General features: G+C 33.0%; 1 protein-coding gene across 1 annotated transcript in view; it reads right to left on the bottom strand.

Annotated features, from left to right (window-relative positions):
• LOC140447814 (WD repeat, SAM and U-box domain-containing protein 1-like) overlaps positions 1–22,734 on the bottom strand; it is a 156,832-nt gene that overhangs the window by 133,968 nt on the left and 130 nt on the right. The gene's annotated exons all lie outside the window — the stretch shown is intronic.

The raw sequence follows: 22,734 nt of genomic DNA, 5'->3' as shown, positions 1-22,734 counted from the left end.
TGTCTCTTAAGTGGTCCGAATTGTACAAAATCCAAGAAACTTCTATTCAACAATATGGTGATTTCAAATTTGATGCTTGTAATGATGCCAGATTTACCATTTTTCTGATATCATTAAACTTTGCTTTTTAAATACAACGTACTACATATTGTATTATTATTAGAATCCTCAATTCAACACGAGATCAACCATAATATGAAGTCATTCAGGAAATATAGAATTGCTATAGCTTGACGTTTATTGAAAAGTTTTGTAAAATAAATTGTGTTAATTAATATTTAAAGCTGACAGTTGTTTTACGTGGTTTTACGAGAAAAAAAACGAATTACTGTTTCAATGATGACGGGCTACGGCGATAGAAAAACGGTGAAGTAGCCAATCTGTTGAATGATATTTTCCCAAGCCATTCTCCTCTCTATAAGTCGACCGTACAAAATACTGTACAGGGTGTCCCAAATTGGTATATTTTGCATTGTATACCGAAAACTAGAGGAGATAGAAAAAAAAAGTTGAGATGTCAAGACTTATTTTTTCATTAAAGTAACGATTGCCCAATCAAATCATCAATAACTCTACACATTAGCGAGATAGGGGGGATTATTAAAACATGTTGAAAACGAAAAGGTTAAATATCTTCTTTATTAAAATAAATTTTAAAAAACTTTATAAAAACTTTTGGTAGATATACTAGGGAAAAATTCAGTGGCTTAATCAGCAGGTTAATTTTTGTAATATACAACACAAATTTTTACACACATTTACCGACCATATTGGTTTGATTTTAGTATAATTTAATCTTAATAAAAATGTCGATTCGCGCCAATGTAGAGGGTGCCAACATTTGGAAAGCACAATTTAACATGATCTAACTATTGGCATAGGTGCCGATATATAGAATTGAAGTTATTTTTGTTATTCCTAATATTGGCACTACTACACAAGAAAGGAGACAAGGCGCACCTAGAAAACTATGGGCCAATCAGCCTATTGAACCACATCTATAAAATGTTTACCCGAATAATTACGACAAGACTAGAAAAAAAGTTAGATTTCTACCAGCCCCGAGAATAAGCTGGCTTCCGCTCAAAATTCGGAACAAACGATCACCTGCAAACAGTAAAAACCTTAATAAAAAAGTCGCTAGAATATAACAGACCACTTGTTCTTATCTTCGTGGACTTTCACAAAGCCTTTGACACTGTGGAATTAGACAGCATTATAACTGCTCTGAACAGTAGTAGAATAGATTACCGGCTCACAAAGCTAGTACAAACTTTATACCAAAACGCTATGCGTGTAAAACTACATGATACCACCAGAGAAATTCATATATATGGAGAAATATGGAGATCTATAATAGAAATAGATGAAGAAATGCTCAATCATCTGCGTTTTGCCAACGACATAATACTTATTACCGAAGATCTGGGTGAAGCACAACAAATGGTACAAGAATTAGAAAACGTATCTTCAACAATAGGTCTTAAAATGAACATCAGTAAGACCAAATTTATGACAAATTTAGTTCCCAGCGAACACCTAATCATCCAAAATCAAGTGCTAGAATTGACAGAAAAGTACATATATCTTGGTCATAAAATCAGAATAGGCAAGGACAACCAGACCTGCGAATTTCAACGACGAATAACACTTGCTTGGGCGGCGTATGGTTCACTAAGAGACATCTTTAAGAGCAACATCCCGATAGCTATGAAACGGAAGACATTTGACCAATGCGTTGTTTCTATTATGACATGCGAAGCAGAAACTCTCACGCTCACAAAAACAACAGTACTAAAAATGCGAGTGGCACAAAGGCGCATGGAAAGATCAATTCTCGGCGTGACAAAAAAAGGCAAAATAAGGAATCAAGACTTAAGGAAAAGAACAGGTATCAGTGATGTCGTCGAACGTATAACCAAGCTGAAATGGAGTTGGGCAGGTCACATACCGAGACTGAAAGACACAAGATGGACCAGAAAACTAATTGACTGGCGCCCAAGAGAAGACAAACGCAGCAGAGGACGACCACCAACACGCTGGATGGACGACATTGGACGAATATCCAAGAAATAGCAAAAAGAAGCACAGAACTGTGAAGAGTGTCGAAAAATGGGAGAGACCTATGTCCAGCAGTGGACAGAAGAAGTTGCATGATGATGATAAATATTGGCACGCAAACATTAATAACCACCTCTTTTGAATTCGAGATTAATAATAATTGTGCGTGAAAAAAAAAAGAAATCATTGACTATCTTTGAATATTTTTTTACTATTCTAGATGCTAAAAGTAAAGAAGCATGCAAAATATACAAAATCATACAGCGAGGAATTTCTTCAGAAAGCATTACCTGATGTGAGGAATAGTGAACAGAAAAAGACCTTCGCTATGAAGTATGGCATTACAAGGCAAACACTTCAATATCGTTTGGGTCCTAAATTTTCAAAACCAGAACTTGGAAGAAATACGTATCTAACAAGAGATGAAGAAAACAAACTGGTCGAATGGATTTTAGATGGCCATATTAAAGGCTTCCTACGAAGAAAGGTTGATATTCAGGCCTTTGTAAAAAGCTTTTTGGATGTAGATAATAGAACCCCTCCATTTAAAAACAACATTCCAGGTGAACACTGATATAACCTATTTTTAAAGAGTCAAATGTGTCTGAGGGAAATATACGAGGTTGGTTTTCCCAAATAGAAAACTATCTTAAAGAAAAAATCCTCTTTTCTATTTTGAATGTCCCCAGCAGAATATACAACGGCGATGAAACGTCCATATTTAGAACAGAAAAATGTTGAATTTCCTGTCATTCTCTTTGTGGACGGCCATTCAACACATCTTAGCTATCAACTTAGTACTCTTTGTAGAATTCTTGGTATTGTTCTCATAGCTCTTTACCCTAACTCTACCAGCCATAAAAATAAGGCTTCAGGAGTCTGTTCTTATTCTCGTTTCTTTATAGGTTTCTGCAATAAATCACTTCCACTACTCACACTTTTATTAACCCATTGTTTAATATCTTTTTGTTTACGTCTCCAATCTTCCACAGTCATTTCTCTAACATCTAGATCAGCATCAAACTTATTTACTGACTCACCCTTATCCAAGTGTTTTATAGCCCTTAATTTTATTTCTAAAGAAACTACAACTAGTTTACATTTTAAACTTACATTGCACTTCAAATTACGTAGAAAATGCACAAAAAGAAGACATGAATAAACTTGTAAGAGCTTACAGTGGGACGAACCGAACAGCCAGCTGTTATGACTCAAACTGACATGTGGAAGAGTGGCTGGTGAGGCAGAAACTAGAAGCATAGTGGCGAGAACACTCCCTAGTGACACTTTGTTCTTTTCAATTACCACCTCCGTTAATCCAGAGGCTCGGTTAATCAATACTCGGATAATCGCGTTAAAATTTCACTAAAGTTTTTTTAAAATTGTTCTTAATAAAGCAGATATTTTAACGATGTCGTTTTCGACATTTTTCAATAATCGCCCTGTATCTCGGTAATGTGATGAGCTATTGATAATTTGATTGGGCAATCGTAACTTCAACGAAAAATGAAGTCATGACATCTTAACTTTTTTTTTCTATGTTCTCTAGTTTTGGGTATACCCTGCAAAACATACCAAGAATTATTTAGTCAGACATTTCCTAGGCGATGGATTAGTAGATTAGGTAGTTTTGAATGACCTGTTCGTTCACCCGATTTGAATCCAAAATATTATTTTTATTGGGGATACTTGAACTATAAACTGTAAAGTACGGGAAGTAGAAGAACAAGTTATCTCTATTGATATAGAGATGAAGAAATAGAAATGAAAATATATAAATATATCTGCGCCACTGATTTTGAAAAAGCTTTTTGACAAGTTCCGTTATAACAAAACACTAAAAATGTTAAAATCAACTGGATTGGATGATATAACCTTACGAATAATTATAAATCTATACTGACTGGAAGTGGCAAGAATAAGAAGTAAACTAGAATTATCCGATTAAATAAATAATTAAAGAGAGAATTTATACCAATCATCCGTAAACATAAAATGAATCCATACCGTATACAGTTATATCAAAATATGACAGTCGATGATTATCATCGCAGATTCATTTTTTGTCAATGACCTTAGCAGCAAGTACACAATGACCGATTTTTTTTATTAAGTGCTTTTTGGAAATAAGGCTATATTTCACAAAGATATGACAGTGAATCTGCATAATATTCATTACTATGTATCAAGCAATCCATTCTTTATTAACAGTTAGAGTCAAACTAGATGGCCTCTAACTGTTTCGGGTGATATTTTTGAAGACTATGAGTGATTGCCAAACATTTTTTGACTGCCGCGAATCGTGATTATATATCTGGATTTTCTAAATAATTATTTTCTATTGCTACTGCTATTTCCATTTTTGTCCCACTTAATATTTGACAAAGAAGGTGGATTTTGCACGACAGTGGTCCAGATCATCACACAGGACTTATTCACAATCATCCAAATAATAACTTTCCTGCGATGTGGATAGGCCGAGGAGGACCAACTGTTTGGCCACCGCGTTCACCGGAATGATCACGAATTGATTTTTTCATGTAGGGCTGTATAAAAATCCTTGTGCACCACAAGCCTCCAACAATGCCAGATGATATGGATAAAAGGAACTTAAATAAAAGAAGAAGAGTATTAAAATACAAATGTTAAGAAATGTGGCTCGGGTATTTCAACATCGGTTACAAATTTGCATAGACGTTAGAGGTGGACATTTTAAACTCTTATTTTGTACTTATTTTTTTAATATCACATTGGTTGTTACATTTATTACATATCGTTATAGTCTATATTTTGTGTTAGTTATTTATTTATAAAGTTAAGTAAAAATAATTTGTTTATATTTTTATAAGTACAAAAATTTAAGGTATTTTCGAAATTAGAATAAAACTTAAGGTATTTTGGAAAGTTTTTAGTTAATAACAGAAAATACCTCATAATACATGAAATATTAAAAAAAAATAAAATAATAATAATAATAAATACCTCAGAATAAAGCAAGCGCGGAAGATTGACCATAAGGGAATGAAAACTGAGATATGAGTTTATACGAAGGGTAAAACAGCTGCTTCGTTCTCATCTTAATAGTAAAAATTTGTTTAAGGCACTAAACACCTATGCATGTTCCGCGCTTAGCTACTTATTTGGTACTGTTAAGTGGACAAAAACAGATATAGAAAATCTTCAGCGAAAAGTACGAACAAACCTCACAAAGGCACAAAAACACTATCCTCGAAGTGCAGTAGAAAGAACGACATTACCGCGGTATTTAGGAGGACGAGGACTTATGGATATAAGTGAGCAACTAGAAAAACACATTACTAATTTAAGAACTTATTTTCAGGTGCAGGCTGAGACATCTACTCTACATCGCGCGATTTGTGCAGTAGATGACACAACACCGATCAAACTAAAGGAACCAGAAATGTGCAGAAACCATCTTACGAAGGACGAAAAAATGCGCACCTGGATGGGTAAACCTCTGCACGGGCGACATCCCAATGAGGTCGGTCAAGACCATGTCGACAATATAGTGTCGAACTATTGGCTGACATCAGGAAAGATGTTCCCTGAAACAAAAGGTTCATTACTCGCCATTCAGGATCAAGTTATACCAACCAAAAATTACATGAAATATATCGTCAAAAACCCTCAGATCCAAAATGACAAATGCCGATATGGATGTCAAGCTCAAGAAACCATCCAACACCTTAACGGATGCTGCCAGGCATTTGCTGCAACTGAATATAAGAAACGGCACGACTCATGAGGAAAAATCCTTCATCAAGAGATAGCCATCAAACGGGGACTTCTCCAAACAAACCATCTCCCATATTATCAATACGTTTCTGAAAGTATACTTGAGAATGATAACTAAAAGCTATACTGGCACCGCACTGTGCTCACAAACCAAAGAGTGGCACATAATAGACCAGATCTCACACTAGTTAATAAACTAAAGAGACAAACAACACTAGTTGATGTGGCGATACCCAACAACAATAATCTTCGTGTTAAACATAACGAAAATATCGCCAAGTACAGGGATCTAGAAATTCAAATACGAAGACAGTGGAGAATGAAAAGTACCCAGACAATACCAATTATTCTTTCTACTACTGGAGTCATTCCGAAGAATCTCCTAGAAAACATAAAAAAGCTAGGCCTGAATAAACATCTCTACAAGACCATGCAGAAAGCTGTACTGCTCTCAGCGTCCAGATGTGTACGAAAATTTTTGGGAGATACTCCAGCATACCAAGTCACCTAGGGTTCGATAACATGGAAAGAGTCCCACCAGAGCTCAATCCTTTTGATACCGTAGGTATATGGGATGAGTAAATTTTCTCCTTAGAGGGAGTGAGAGCCGTATGGCTAAATCTGGATAATAATAATACCTTCATCACGCGGTTTTTGCAGTAGATGACACAACACCGATCAAACTGAGGAAACAAGAAATGCGCATAAACCATTTTACCAAGAACGAAAAAATGCGCATCTGGATGGGTAAACCTCTGCACGGACGACATCCAAGTGAAGTCAGTCAGGACTATATCGACAATATTGCGTCGAACTATTGGCTTGCAACAGGAAATATGTTCCCCGAAACAGAAGCTTCATTACTTGCCATTCAGGATCAGGTTGTACCAACCAAAAATTACCTGAAATAGATCGTCAAAGACCCTCAGGTCCAAAACGACAAATTCCGATATGTATGTCAAGCCCAAGAAACCATGGAATAAATAAACATTTCTATAAGACCATGCAGAAAGCTGTACTACTCTCGACGACCAGATGTGTACGAAAATTGTTTGGAGATACTCCAGCATACCAAGTTACCTAGTGCTCGATAACACGGAAACAGCCCCATCAGAGCTCAATCCTTTTGATACCGTAGTAATAATAAAGTTTATTTATAAAAAAAAATGTTACAATATAAATTTGCATATTTTATACAATATTATAAATAAATCCAGTTTCTCACAGAAGTTGTGTGTCACATGGACTACAACTTGTACGTGAGAGTTGTTTTTTATTATCATACTTTTATCGCACAAATTACAATGATAAAAAATTTAAAGTAGTAACATGCAAACTGTAGACAAATTACAATTAGGAAAACATAAAATTTAATAATATAACATTTATTTCAAATTTTAGGTCATTAATATCTGTTCATTAATTCATGCAATTTATATCTATTACCATGGATCCATTTTTTTAATTCTTTTTTTAAATTTTTTATAGTTGTATATTGTTTTGATGATAGGTGGTAGGCAATTGAAATTTTTTTGTTAAGTGTATAAAATATAGTTATGAATTGTATATTAAAAAATATGAGAGAATCGTAAATTTCTTCTGTAGTTCACCCTGTATATGAGTATTCCTCAAGACTTTCTATTAAACTCTAGAACGTATAGTTTACCTTATTATCTTATATAAATAATTATTTATATACTCCTTCTATTCGAAATACAGGGCGAACAATCACAGGTCGAAATACAGAGCGAACAATCAAAGGCATTGAAAGGCATGTTGGGCTGCGACAGGGAGATGCGCTGGCGTGTCTCCTTTTCAACATAGCTCTGGAAAAGGCGGTCAGGGATGCCCAAATAGACAACAGAGGAAACATTTTTAATAAATCATCCAAAATTTTGGCATATGAGGATGATGTTGACCTAGTTGCCCGCACAACACGCAGGCTAGAAGAAATGCCTACCACCTTGTCAAACGCCGCAAAAACTATGGGCCTGCAACTAAATAAGGAGAAAACTAAGATAATTGCATCAACACCACACAATAGAGCCAGAAACATCGGCCACCAATTCACGGTTGATAACTCTACCTTTGAAGTGATGGACAAATTCACATACTTAGGCTCCCTGATCACCAAGGAGAACGTCATGACGGAAGAAATCAAGCGAAGAATAATACTAGCAAAAAAATGCTATTTTGGACTGAGTAGACATATGAGAAGCAGAAACTTAAGCCAAAAAACAAAAATAACCATATACAAAACCCTTATACAACCAGTGTTGACATATGGGTCGGAGAAATGGACGATTTCCAAGGCAGATGAAAATCTCCTGCTTATATTTGAACGAAGGATCCTGAGAAGAATATTCGGTGGCATCTGTGAAAATGATGTTTGGAGAAGGAGGTACAACTTCACTACAACAGATATATCACAGATATAAACATATATTTGGTGGTAAAGACGTAGTATCCTTTATATAAATAGGAAGACTAAGATGGGCAGGACATCTGGCAAGATCACAGCAGAACAACCCTCCTAGAAGAATCCTTATGTCACAATCTGTGGGAAGTAGAAGTAGGGGTAGGCCAACACTCAGATGGAGGGATGGTGTAGATGAGGATGGTAGACAAATAGGCGCAGCAAACTGGCAACAGTTGGCAATGGATAGAACTGACTGGTGTAATAGACTTGGGAAGGTCGAGGCTCTTTTATAGGGCTGTAGCACCAATGATGATAATGATAGTCCTTTTATATATACAGGGTGTTTATTTCATAGCAATATCCAAATAAAAATGGTCATAAGTTGTTAAATACCCTGTACAGTAGTGTGAAACTTCATATTGTAAGAACAGGGATTATGAAAGAAATCTCAATATGAGAAAATATACAGGATGTCCTATTTAAAAAATTATATGTCTGCTTCATCACGTAGTAATTGATCACCCTGTAGAATTTGGCATATTTTCCAAGCCTGAGTATATTATTTTCTACTTTTTTTTTTATAACTGTTTTGTATTCAAGACAAAATGTTAAGAAAAGAAGAAGGCCTTTTTACAATACAGAACATAACAAATATAACAAGCATACAACCACCATAAACGAATCAGAAATAAAACGAATATTTTAGTTTGACAAATAAAAAGGGAATACTGGCAGAGCTTCTTCAAGCAGATGGAATACGACTAGGGAACACAAAAAGAAATAAATGGAGAATGATCAGAAGACAAAGAAAATAGATAAACCAACTAATAAAAATGAAACACATGCAGAAAAAAACATGGGCAGACTACTTTTGATCTCTATTTACGAAAGGTGACGATAATAACCCAACAACACCAGAAGTGAATACAAATTAAGAAATAAACTTGAGGAAAGAGAGATAGAGAAAGCGTTAAAGAAATTAAAAAAAAAGAAAATTATCAGGAAAGAACAAAATTCTAAATGAACTCCTAAAGTACGGAGGACTAGATGTGACCAAGAAACTATTAAAGCTTATTCAAAAAATAAATAACAAAACACAATACCTCACACAAGAATGAAGATCAAGCAGAGAATTACAGTGAAATTAATTTATTAATCACAACACTTAAATTAATTACTATTTAAATGGGAATAAGCCACAATTAAAGGTTAAAGTACGTTTATTGACGTTTCAATTTCCACTTCGGAAATCGTTCTCAAAATACAATTAAATTAATAACGAAAGTGATAACAAATAAATTGAATGAAATTATAACTCTAGTAGAAGAACAGCAAGGTTTTTAATTATGCATTGACGCTATATTTATAATGAGGAAAGTGCAAGAGAAATCATTAGAATACAACCGGCATATTTATGTCGAAGTAGTAAAGATGGCGAGAGACGGTTCCTCATTACAAAGACGATCATCAGGAAGACCGCGAAGACGATGAAACGACAACTTACTGGGGGCTCATTGAAAAACAAACAGAGTCATATCTACGCAAAAAGAAGAAAATATTTTTTGGATATTCTCTATCATAATGGAATTATCGACCAATGTCGAACTAAAAACTCACACTGTATAAATAACTTGACATAAAGGAACAACATTGTTTTTTTTTAATTTGCACCTTATATGGTCAACCTGAAAAGTTTTGCTTTAAGATAAGCTCCTTCAGAAAAGAAACTTTAAAGTAAATATTTTAATCTGCAAAATAATTTTTGCGCCGGATTTAGACTCCAGGTCAACTCTGCGTGAATAAAATGTGTACCTTGGTTAAAATTAGAGGTAATAATAGGCGATTGAAGCGTAGCACTGGCCCTATTGTATATATTTTTATTATAGAAAATGCCTTTAAAACTTCTAAAAGCTCTTGCTTGGTGTAACATTCTTCAAAATACATATCATTCGTCTCCATGTAATTTTGAATTTCCAATTTAGTCGAGTTTGGACCCTTGCTTAGTTGGCGACTGTGATAGCTTGCATTGCCCATTACTATTACGCTATTCTGAGGAATGTTCGGCATAAGATTATTTTTAAACATCTTCATGGTAGTCGACGCAGGAGTCTTTAATTTTCTTGACAGAAAGCCACAGGGTATTTGGAACCCAACCGTTTTCTGATTCAGCATGTAAAATCGTTATTCTTTTCCCTTGATTTGACGGAGCTTTTGTCTTACATTTACCGGAGGATTTGGCGAATCTTTTAGGTCGCGTTGAATGTGTGTCAAATCATGTATCGTCGAGGTAAATTATCGGACGATTTTCGGAACGGAATTTTCCTATCGAAGTTATATACTTATAACGCCATTTTTGTAATCTATGAGATTCCATAATTACTTGTCTTTTGTCAATTATAAGATATCGAAAGCCCATACTTTTCAAAATTTTCCATGAGCTCGTGAGGCTACAGCTTATTTGGGTTACGTCAACATTGAGCCGTTGCTTCAGAGCTCTTAATGTAGGTACGCGTTGCTCTTCGTACATGGTATAGACTTTTCAACATTTCCTTATGTCCTTATTGGCTTCGTCCATACATTTGGTGGAACAGGAATCTTTATATTTTTTTCTTGTTTCTATGGGATTTGATGTAATTTTTTTACTCTGGTCAGAGGTATTTTCGTCAAATAGCATATTTCACTCGTAGCGGAAACTGTGTCAAGTCCTCTTTTAAGTAAGGTACTGTATATAATTTTTACAATTTTCTTTGCATCTACAGATAAATGTTTCTTCTTTACCGGAACACTAGAAGAAGGCCCATTATTATTATCCCACGGACGCCACATAATGATAGAAAACGTAATGAATAAAATGAGTAATACTACTTAACACTTCCCGTGATACATAAAGACAAACAAATTTTATCAAGAACTCGTAGTTAAATACTGGTTGGTGTTCAGTTCCATAAACTTATTATATAAATACCTGAAAACCACTTAAAAGGTGATTAGCAAATCCGTCGCGCACTACCATCGAATTCGAAAAACCTTCGAAAAAAGGAAAAAGGAAACATATTTAAATTTTACCTGAAAGCCTTTTATACTATTATCGGTTAACCCAGGATGTTTATAGACGGTACTAATTGAAGTCAACCATTTACTGCTAAACAAACTTTAACCCTTTTATTATACATTTGTTCGTTTAGAATGTAATCTATATTTTTTAAAACTAATACTAATTTCTAATATTTCTAGTGAATATAATTTTTTATTTCAAAAAGAGAAATCAAACGATTTCTACTTAGCGAAACCGAATTCAAATCTAAACCACTGTGTTTCCTAAAATTTGCGAAACAAACAGCTGGATGAATTACTCGGCAAGGGAATCTAAAATTGCATTCCACAAGCCGTTCATCCTAGTCAAAATTCGTAGTGAATTCAGTTTCTCGTACTTCCAACGAAGTAAATAACAAAACAGAATGACGGTATTAGATTTTTGTTTTGATACAGTGCAGCAACAACCGCTGATACGTATTTCGACCTTCTTAGGTCTCTTCAGAACGGTATAGTCACTATACCGTTCCTGTACCTGTACTGTCACTGTACCGCTATATGAGTAGTGACTATACCGTTCTGAAGAGACCTAAGAAGGTCGAAATACGTATCAGCGGTTGTTGCTGCACTGTATCAAAACAAAAATCTAATACCGTCATTCTGTCTGGCCAATTTTTTATTTGTTTTTGCCTTTGGCAAATATCCAAGTTGTTGAATTTGGTTGAGTTAGTTTTAAAGTTAAAAAAACTTGCTCAATATTTTGTTATTTGTTCTTTAAAATTTCTAATCTATGTATACTTTCGAAAATATACCAGACAGATTACTTGAAATTATATACAACTTCTTGTATTTTATCTCCGAAAACATAAATCGGCCAGATAGAAGGAATTTAAAAAAAATGGATATCGGAATAGATATCGAAATACAACTACCTTTGTCAACAGTAAAACTAACTCAACAAAAGCCAACCAGTTGATAAAAGTTAGGAATTCAACTAAAACCAAAATTTTACATAAAAGACAAATAAGTAAGAAATTTGATTTACAATAAATATTAATAACAAGATAAATTTGTTTTAAAAATGTTCAATAAGATTTTATATTTAAGGCCGTTCCTCACGATTCTGGGCATAGCTAAATTCTAATGTAAAAGTTTATATCAAATAACGCAAAAACTATGGCAGATATTGAGATGATTCTTTTTTTATAGGAAAGGTCTTAAAAAGTTCTAGTGCACTATTTGGTTGTTAATTAATAAATTGTTTAAACAATATTTTTTTTTTAAATATTGTTGGTTAAAATAAACGTAAATTTTTTTTTTGAAATAGGGCACTACAGAATTTGACCAACTTTCCGAATCTGTTTTTTATTTTTAACATAAAGTGTAACACAAAGCAGCAATTTTGTATAAACTTTTTAAAAAATCTCAAAGTTCTGCTAAATGTAACTCTCTTTCGGTCAGCACAGGCTGTCCTTGTCGATAGGTTCTGGATTCTCGCCGACAGGTAGGTAAGAAGTATACACCCTCTCGGGGGAGGGTTATAAATAATGTTGAATAACATTAGAGGGCTTTCAGACGAGGATACTGTATGCGAGATACTGTATGCGAGATACAGAATTTTCGATGGCGACTGTATCGGATTCACGGGCATGCTCGTCAGTATGAAAATAGTAGCAGTGCAGTGCGGTTATATTTTTGGAGTATGGATGTAGAAGAGTATGTTATGCTGTGGTAAATATTAAATAAAAAGAAAAAGAAACTGAAAAGACGACGTAATTTGTGGGTTCATCCTATTGTAGAATTAAGAGAAACCAAGGGAACGTATAGCTATATTCAGAAAACACCGTCTTTCTTTCGTTGCTTATTCACAATTATTCGACAGAAAATCGCGCGTCTATGGAATGTGGTGCAAAAGTATTCGTGTCTGAAAGCGTTCATTTAACGTAATGTTTCTTCTGTATCTGGGATACGCATTCAGTCGTCGGCGACAGGAGGGTCCGAGATACTGAATTCGGTATCTCGCATACTGTATCCCTCGCGCGTCCCGTCTGAAAAGCTCCATTTGAGTCTATGTAATATCTGCGTCTCGGATACGCGTATCTCGGATACAGTATCCTCGTCTGAAAGGGGGCTTATTACGGCTTATTCTGACTTTTGACAAACAAGTGTGTTTATTGTGTTTGAAATGGGCAGTTCACGAAGACGTTTATGTTCCGGACGAAAAAGTCGACGACGATTGAGGAAATTTTATATAAATAAGCAGTAAGTACCTATAATTTGAATAAATTTTTATATGCGTAGAAATATTTTCTGTTGATTTGTGAAATTTTCCTTCTAAATGTTTATACTGTTTTTATAATAATACTCTTGTTTCAGTATTTGCTTATATAATAATAATTTATTTGTAGAAACAGCGTAGAATCTTGGTCAATCAGCCAGTACATCTTTTTGTATTTCAATCAGAATTATTATTTTCTTTTCTTCTTTACATGAGCTCAGAGTAATACCCAAATATTTTGCAGTATTTGAATATGGAATTTGATTATTTATATTTATTGGACAATACTCAAATATTTTGCAGTATTTGATGATTTATATTTATTGGAATATTTATTTTGAACGTTTTTGTTAGTAAGGTTTACATAATATATGAAGTTTGTTTCGTCACTTACATGTCCAGTCATATTAGACCAGGGTAATAAGGATTTTCTCGAGACACTTAATAATCCAGGTAGCTGACAACTTTTTTAGTTATTGTAGACCTATAAGAAGAAAACCTACCTGTTTGCTGCCTAAAGTTCGGAGCCGTTTTTAATGATTAACAATTTAATGCAAAAAACGCGATTTTTTAGATTTTTTGCGCTCTATTAGAAAGCCAAATTCTTGACATAAAATTACAAAATTTTATTTTTTAAAATATCGACAAAGCTTTAAAATGCCGATTTTTGAAAGTTGAAAAGTCAATTTGTTGCTTCGCAAACTGCAAAATAAGTGACGATTGATATTTGTTAAAAACTTTTAGTAAACTTAAACTTTAAACTTTAGAGTTCCACCCGAAGTTGGGTATTGGCGTACTTAACAAACCCTCAAAATTTTGGACCGATATATTAATTAGTTTGAAAGTTATTAAGATAGATAATGCTGTGGGTTACAAATGAAAGCAAACGACTTATACTATCAATATATGTATTAAAAAAGATAAAAAAATGATTTATTATAGTCAAAAATCCTGATGCCAAATTTTTGAAATTATGTAGTTTATAAACATTTAGAATAACTTTAAAAACATTGTCTTTAGAAAATTTTTTTTTACATTCGAAAACCTAGTATTTTCACCCGAATTTTCAAATAAAAAAATTTGGCCTAGGTTAATTTGGACCAAAGTTAGCCATGTTTTTTTGTTAATTCACAGCTAATGTGATTATAATAATTAAGGAACCTCATTGACGCCATGTTAAAGAATGGGATTTGTATTTTTTGTTAAAAAATTTGCACAGACATTGTACGTTTACAGGACCCTTTACGAATTTTCAAAAATGTAGTTCAAGTGCTGACTAGAAAGAACCTACAAATCCATGGAGTTTAAATACCGAACAAACAATTTTAAACTAATAAAATTTTCTATATCTCCGGATCTACTCAATGGATTTTGATCATGCTTTTTTAATTTGTATGTATTTTTTACGTACATTACAAAAAATATGTAATTTGTTTATATATTAATTAATTAATAAATAGTCTAGTTTTTTTTAAACAATTCGTGAAAAATAATTTTCTTCCAAAAATCTATTTTTTTAATACTAGTATCATTAATAATCATAGAAATAATCGCGTTTTTTGTAAAAAAGTAAAAAAAGTAACAAAATAAAAACAAAAGAAAATATAAAATATAAAAAAACGAATTCAGCAATACTTGTGACCTCAAAATATCTTGTTATACATTATTTTGTAATAAATTTTTTAAAAGTTTGTCTTCGATTTGACTGTTATGATTTACAGGACAATTACAACTTACCTTTGCTAAGTTGTAAATTAATGATTCAATAAATAATATTACTCTGGTATACTCGTATTATTCTAATTACCCCATAACCGCATTGAATAGAGGACCGCCCGCTCGCTTTATTGTATAGACCCAAGACTTTTTACCACAGGGGGCGAGTGTCCCAGTTGTAAGTAGGTACAGTTCATCCCAAACCCTTCTTTCAGTGCGTCATAGTTGATCAAATTCTCTCTAACGCATTAAGCTAGAAGTGACAGAAAAAAACGTAAGTCTGTGATTATTATACATAGAACTTAGAAAATTATGTATCGTTCACGGGTATTTGCATATTAAAGCGAATTCTACTTACGGATATATAATTGGTTGGAGTTTAGAATGCGCTAAATAGATATCCAATCAATGATGCGCATAAATATAATTTGACGCAGATGGTCTCAATAGTGACAGTACTATGATAATGTCAACTGATAAAATGATAATTGTCATTCCAGGTTAGTATTTTCAGACATTTTACAGTGAAAATTTAATTTTGTATTTATTGTCATAAAAATATTTTAAATATGCCGAGATATACCGAGAAAGAACAAAGCCTAATATTAAAATTATTAAATTATTTTCAATTAGAAGATATTCATATGTATTAAAACGGTTCTTTTTAGAACCACATTTTATTAAAATATAAGATATAATTGATGCCAGCCACATATCCCCTGTAATCATTGATTTTAATGAATTAGGTTCTGAATCGGATTGTGGATTATTTGAAATATAATATTTATTTTTGTTATTCATAAAAAAAGAAGGTAAACTTACATTCGGTATCTTGTTTTTTAACTAAACTCCATTAACACTATTTCATCTGCATACCGAAACTGGTAGATTAACTCAAAAATCGACTGCTTCACTATTTAAACTATTTACATAAACTTACATTCGGTATCTTGTTTTTTAACTAAACTCCATTAACACTATTTCATCTGCATACCGAAACTGGTAGATTAACTCAAAAATCAACTGCTTTACTATTTAAACTGTCCATTGTTTTTTTACCTAAACTTCATAACACTCTTTCATTTGCACACCCAATCTAGTAGAATAACTCACTATTTAAACTATTTTCACGATTTTATGACAAATCTTCACAAAATTAAACTAATGGCTGCCACAGAAACTTTCCGAAAATTACTTATCCGAATATGACTGATTTCAATCGATGCTATTTTATCACAGGAATGTTTGCTTTGATGCCTTGCAATTGCCAGTAAATTTTTTTATCTCGCAGTCAACTCTTATAAGATTCTATAGGAGGAAGCATTATTTTAAATAAACAAACATTCCAATTCCATAATAAATAATAATAAATCCATAAATAAATCTTAGCTAATTAAGCACTTTCTTTGGAATGTATAGAATAGCAATTATGACAAAATGCCGTTCCAATAGAATGCGCAATAAAAATTTTTATACAGGACGGGACCTCTAATATGTAAAGTAAAAAAAAATTGAATTCTTAAAGTTTTTACTTCACATTTTAAAAAAATAATCTTTTGACATTTAGCCGATTACAATCCTGCAACTGTCAGATTTAACTAAAATGTCATGCAATAATTCTAGACATTCTTAAAATCCTATATGACGTCAAAATTAGTGACGCACTAAAAGAAGGGTTTGGGACAGACTGTATAAAGCTCAACTCTAGTACAAGATGACGTTTAGAATATTCTTCGTGAATGGATTTTGTTTTCGTAAAGAAAGATATTTTTGAAATAGAGATTCCACTGAATTTAACCGTTAGGATTTTCGAGGATAAGCGAACAATCACATATTACCAGGTTTTTACTGTTCAGTCTAATGAGATTTAGCTAGATAGAGAAGTCAGTAATAAAATCATCCATTAGGTAGTATTGCATATTTTTTTGTACAATAAAATAGTTTAAATTCTTCTTCTGAGGAAGCTGTTGTTAAAAATGTCAAGTTGGCGATATTCTTTGAAAATTTAAAAACAAAGTTGTTGATTTATTATTAAAAAATAGTTTTTATTACATAAACTCCAATTCTATAAACACTACAGGGTGGTTATTAAGTAATTATACAAAAAGAAACAATAGACTCTACACTTTAAACTTTTATAATTTCAGCCAATTTGCGTTAATAAAATTTTGATATTAAGAAAGATACAGGGTGTTAAAGTTGAAATTTAAAATTTTATTTTTCGCTATAACTTTTATATTTGTGGACATTTACGTATAAAAATTTATTACTGTAGGCTTTTGAGAATGAGGAATTATAAATTGATACATACTTTGATGTAGCTGATAGCAGACGCCACATACGTTTGCGCTTAATTTTTTTGCTCTTCAAATTAGCATTATTTGTGCCAAAAAAATATTAAAGATATACTCTTTCAATAAAAAATTTATAAGTACCTGTTGATAACTTAAAAATTCAACAGTTTTTAACATAATCGAATTTTAACAATCAGCTGCATAATAGTTCTTAGTTGGGATATTTGCGCGTTAAGGCACTGAATATCTTTGGATAAGCATAACTAATAGTTTATTCTTATAAAAACAGCTTAATGATGGTTATATTTTGATGTGATATGTTTTGATTTTGATATGAAGCTAGTTTTGATGTCATGATAAGACTCTTCAATCTGGTTTAATGCGTTAGGGAAAATCCTAATAAAGCAGGCTGATGTCACAAAGATTTTGACAACTACAAATAAGTCTTGTTTCGAATAATCAGTGACTTGTGCAAAATCTAGTATATTTTAGTTTATTAATAAAAATCAGAGAATTCCGAAGCACACTAACTTTTCTAATATCGATATGAGTTTTGATTGCTATTTATTTTCAGCAATATTTTAATGGAAGTAAAGCAAAAAGGGAGTATTTAAGAAGATGCCCAAATAGGTTTCAACCCAATCACCGAACTTTTAACAATATATTTCGGAATTTAGGCAAAAATGGTTCATTTCGTGTCACCATATGGAGGTTAGGGTCTACACTAGAAATACCTCCATATAAGCTCTCTAGGTGATCTACAGAGGGCTTCGGTTAGTCAATCCGAAGTTGCCTCTGCGTTTCCATCTTAATTAAAATAAAACTCAGTTTTGTGGTCGAAAAGGGTCTTAACAAAAGAGTCTCTAGACAAGCAGGGAGCAGAGCCCCGTGAAGGAGGCCTCCAAGTGTAGCACACCCTACATGCGAGCCGGAGTAAGGCTAGGCTTCACTAACCATGGGTTGGAAAGTGCACCCTTTTTATACACTTTATTTCGTATCAGTATTTGCATTTCCAAGTCCATCGGCCAATCGTAAATTGAATGTGAGGTAGAAAGGCGGGGCGATGCGCATTGACGTGCTCATTGGTCCACAGACTAAGGCACGCAATAGCATTTGTCCTAAACGTAACAACTTAGGCCAACGGAAAATCATTACGTCTGATTATAGATGAAGTAATGGTTCGTGTGGACTATGATTCGTATGTAAGTACATGACGCCGACGTTTATTTTCAGCTTTAAAAATTACCAAAACTTCAGTTTTAAAAATCCTACACCGTAAGCAATTATCATCCTTACCGTTTTACACCAATGCAAAATTTACTGCCCGTAGGTTTGCCTTTAAGATGCAGATTTGCAAATCATATCCAAAGTCGCCAAAATCTTGACCGCTCCTTCTTCGATAAAATATAATTTACGGACGAAGCTACATTTACACGGCATGCTTTTTTAATTTAAGAAATAATCATTTTATCGACACAGAAAATCCTTATGTTAAGAAAGAAAGGTATTTTCAACGCGAATTTAAAATAAACGTATTTGTGAAAACATTGGTAATTACTTTTAGGGCCATAGGATTTACCTCGTACTTTGAATGGTGAGAACCATTTACATTTTTTATGAAACGATTTTATTGATTTTTTGGAAGAATGGCTATTAAATTTAAGGAAAAATATTAGATTTATGCAAGATGGTGCACCTCCACATAATAAGAGGGCAGTGAGAGCATTCTTAAATACCAATTTTCGTGCACGCTGGATTGGTCGTGGTAGTCATTTTCTTTGGCCACCACGTAGTCCAGGATCTAATCTGCTCGATTTTAGTGTATGGGGCGCAATTACATAATGTGTCTACAAGAATATAAACACTCGCAACCAACTTTGGGAAGACAAAAATACTGTAGCAATTTATTTTAAACCAATGAGGCTATTTAATATAAGATGATCTTGTATGGAACGTATTCATAAATGCATTAAAGAAATTGGTGATCATATCGAAGACATAATTTTGCAAAAAGTTTAAATTCATTCAGTTTAACTATTTCTTAATTTGGTTTGTATATAAAATGTATGTATTTTATTCTGACTTTAATTTAATGTTTGTATGGGGCGCAATTACATAATGTGTCTACAAGAATATAAACACTCGCAACCAACTTTGGGAAGACATAAATACTGTAGCAATTTATTTTAAACCAATGAGGCTATTTAATATAAGATGATCTTGTATGGAACGTATTCATAAATGCATTAAAGAAATTGGTGATCATATCGAAGACATAATTTTGCAAAAAGTTTAAATTCATTCAGTTTAACTATTTCTTAATTTGGTTTGTATATAAAATGTATGTATTTTATTCTGACTTTAATTTAATGTTTGTATGGGGCGCAATTACATAATGTGTCTACAAGAATATAAACACTCGCAACCAACTTTGGGAAGACATAAATACTGTAGCAATTTATTTTAAACCAATGAGGCTATTTAATATAAGATGATCTTGTATGGAACGTATTCATAAATGCATTAAAGAAATTGGCGATCATATGGAAGACATAATTTTGCAAAAAGTTTAAATTCATTCAGTTTAACTATTTCATAATTTGGTTTGTATATAAAATGTATGTATTTTATTCTGACTTTAATTTAATGTTTGATGTCAAATCCTATAACACTATATTAGATATCCTACTGATGTAAGTAAAAAATATTAGCTTTTTATTTAATATTTCGGAAACTATTACCTTTACTTAAAGCTATTTTATACCAAAACTCTGAAGTATGATGTTTTTGTCTAATTTTCCTTCGTTGCCTGAAGTTAGTGCGTTAAATCAGAGTTATGCAGCTGATTTGAAAAATGCGATTATCTCGAAAACTAGTAAGTTTTGAAGTTATCCAGAGCAATCTTTTTTTTGTTGAAATAATTTATTTTTAATATTTTTTGAAACAAATTGCTTAACTTAAAGAGCAAAAAAGTTTATCGCAAATTTATGCCACATATGTGGCATTCTCTATAAGTTTCATCAAAGTATGTATCAAATTATAATTCCTCATACTCAAAAGGCCCCAGCTATAATTTTTTTACATAATGACCACAAAAATTAACGTTACAGGGAAAAATAAAATTTATAAAATTTCAACTTTTTTTTGACCTTAGGTTCAAGACCTATTTAGTCAGACGATTGGTTGGATAAGTAAAGCAGATAAAACAAATAATTTTTATACTTCCTTTAAATTTATATCAGACAATTTCCCATGTCGTTGTCACTCAGTTTCCTAACCTTCCCATTGAAAACACTTTTGGTGACTGTACAAAAAGGATTGAACAAGGACACACGCTAAGGTGCCCTTCATAGCGACTTTTTTTAACAAACAATACAGGCAACGGTTAAAGGTAAATGACATAAAAGGATAGACAGTCGGATATTCTACAGTGCTGAACGCAGAATACTGCGTAGTGTAAATAACAAACCCTAGAAATTCTCTTCCCGTGAAATTCATAAAATCTCAAATGTTGCTACAGTTATCGATAAAAGAAACAGTCTCAAAAGGAATTTTACTCTCAGAATTATCAACGGCCGTCACTCAAAAACCCAAGAATGCCTAAAAAGTTCCTACTCTCACTTAGGTCACGTACAAACCCGGAAGCCAACACGCAAAAAACTTTTCATTCTGTCCATTCTAATGCAAGCTTGCTGACATCTAATAGTGAAATCCTCGAAGCTACTTTGCTAGCTCACAGAACCTACCCATAATTAAATCCTTTTCCTTACCTCGGACAGGGGGAGATTGGTTTTTTGCGGTTTCCCATTCTCACTACTCAATGATAGCCTGTCGGTCCCCCGAGAAAATAGCCGCAACTATTTTCTCACCTGACTTGGCTATAATTGATACTGTCTATCAAATTCCGACGACGCCTGGCCGTTAACGCAAGTGATCAATAACACGAATTTGGGTGCAATACACTAGTTCTGAAGTTGATCGTAGACGATAAATGACTTGCAGGAACAATGGTCACTAGAGAACACAGTTTTCGTTTTTGCCAGGTCAGCACACTTTGCCAGCATATTTTGCCAAATATTTGTGCACGTCACAAATTCTAGAGTCGGCTGAGGACGTTTAAATGGCTAACGGAACCAAAGTAACACCAAAATGGTATCGTCCATCACTGCCATGTCATCTCACACACTTATACTGGACTATTCATAGCCAAACTGCTCCTTGAAAGCCATCGAGGCCTAATCGTTAACTCTAACGTCCAACAACAGAATTATAGTGCAATATACTAGTTCTAAAGTTAAATATAGACGTAAAAATAGCTTGCAGAACCAATAGTACCTAGAGACTCCATCTTTGTCACAAATACCTTCAAAAACACAAACACTACACTCTAAAAAGTCACACAGTGACACATCTCATCCAGTCAGAACCTCTCACCACTGATTCGACTTATCGACTCCATTTTAACAACCTTCAAGATGCTCCACAACACACGCCTACAACGATTTACCACAGTGCCTTTTTCAGCGCTGCTAACTTCAAAGCTAGCCTAAAGAGCATCAAAGAATCCTACCCAGGGACATCATATTCTATTCTAGTCGAAATAAAGCATCCTTACCCTAATCCTAAAAAGAAGAGTGCAATGAATATACTACAAATAAAGTTGTACCATTTCGCATTCACACACCACTGCTTGAAAAAGGCAGTTTTAATTTTCTCTTTGGTACATTAGAAAAATTCGCACAAAATCAATCTCAAAAAAGTCGGATTTCGACTACTTAAATAGAGAAAAAATTTTAACCTTAATACCCTGTATTTTCTTAATATCAACATTTTATTTCAGACAAGTTGGTTTAAATCGTAATATTTTAAAGTGTATAATCTATTGTTTTTTTCTGTACAATTACTTAAAAGACCACTGTGTATAAATAACTTGTTTAATAGATTTCCTATTTATAGTTAAAAAATTAAATACTAAGAATATTACTTTAATATTTCCCTTTCATTTTTCTTACAATATATTAAAAAAAATTAAATTATTTACAAAAATTTTAATTATTAAATGATTTTAATTAATTAAAAAGTAATAAAATATATTTTTAAAATATAAACAAAAATGTTTGCTTTCGAAACAACTGTCGTGGCATAGCAAAATAAATACGCATCTAATTTTGCTCAAA

This window comes from Diabrotica undecimpunctata, chromosome 8 (assembly GCF_040954645.1).
Source record: "Diabrotica undecimpunctata isolate CICGRU chromosome 8, icDiaUnde3, whole genome shotgun sequence".
Lineage (NCBI taxonomy): Eukaryota > Metazoa > Arthropoda > Insecta > Coleoptera > Chrysomelidae > Diabrotica > Diabrotica undecimpunctata.
Note: the sequence above shows the minus strand (reverse complement) of the source record. Positions and strands in the feature narration are given on the sequence as shown.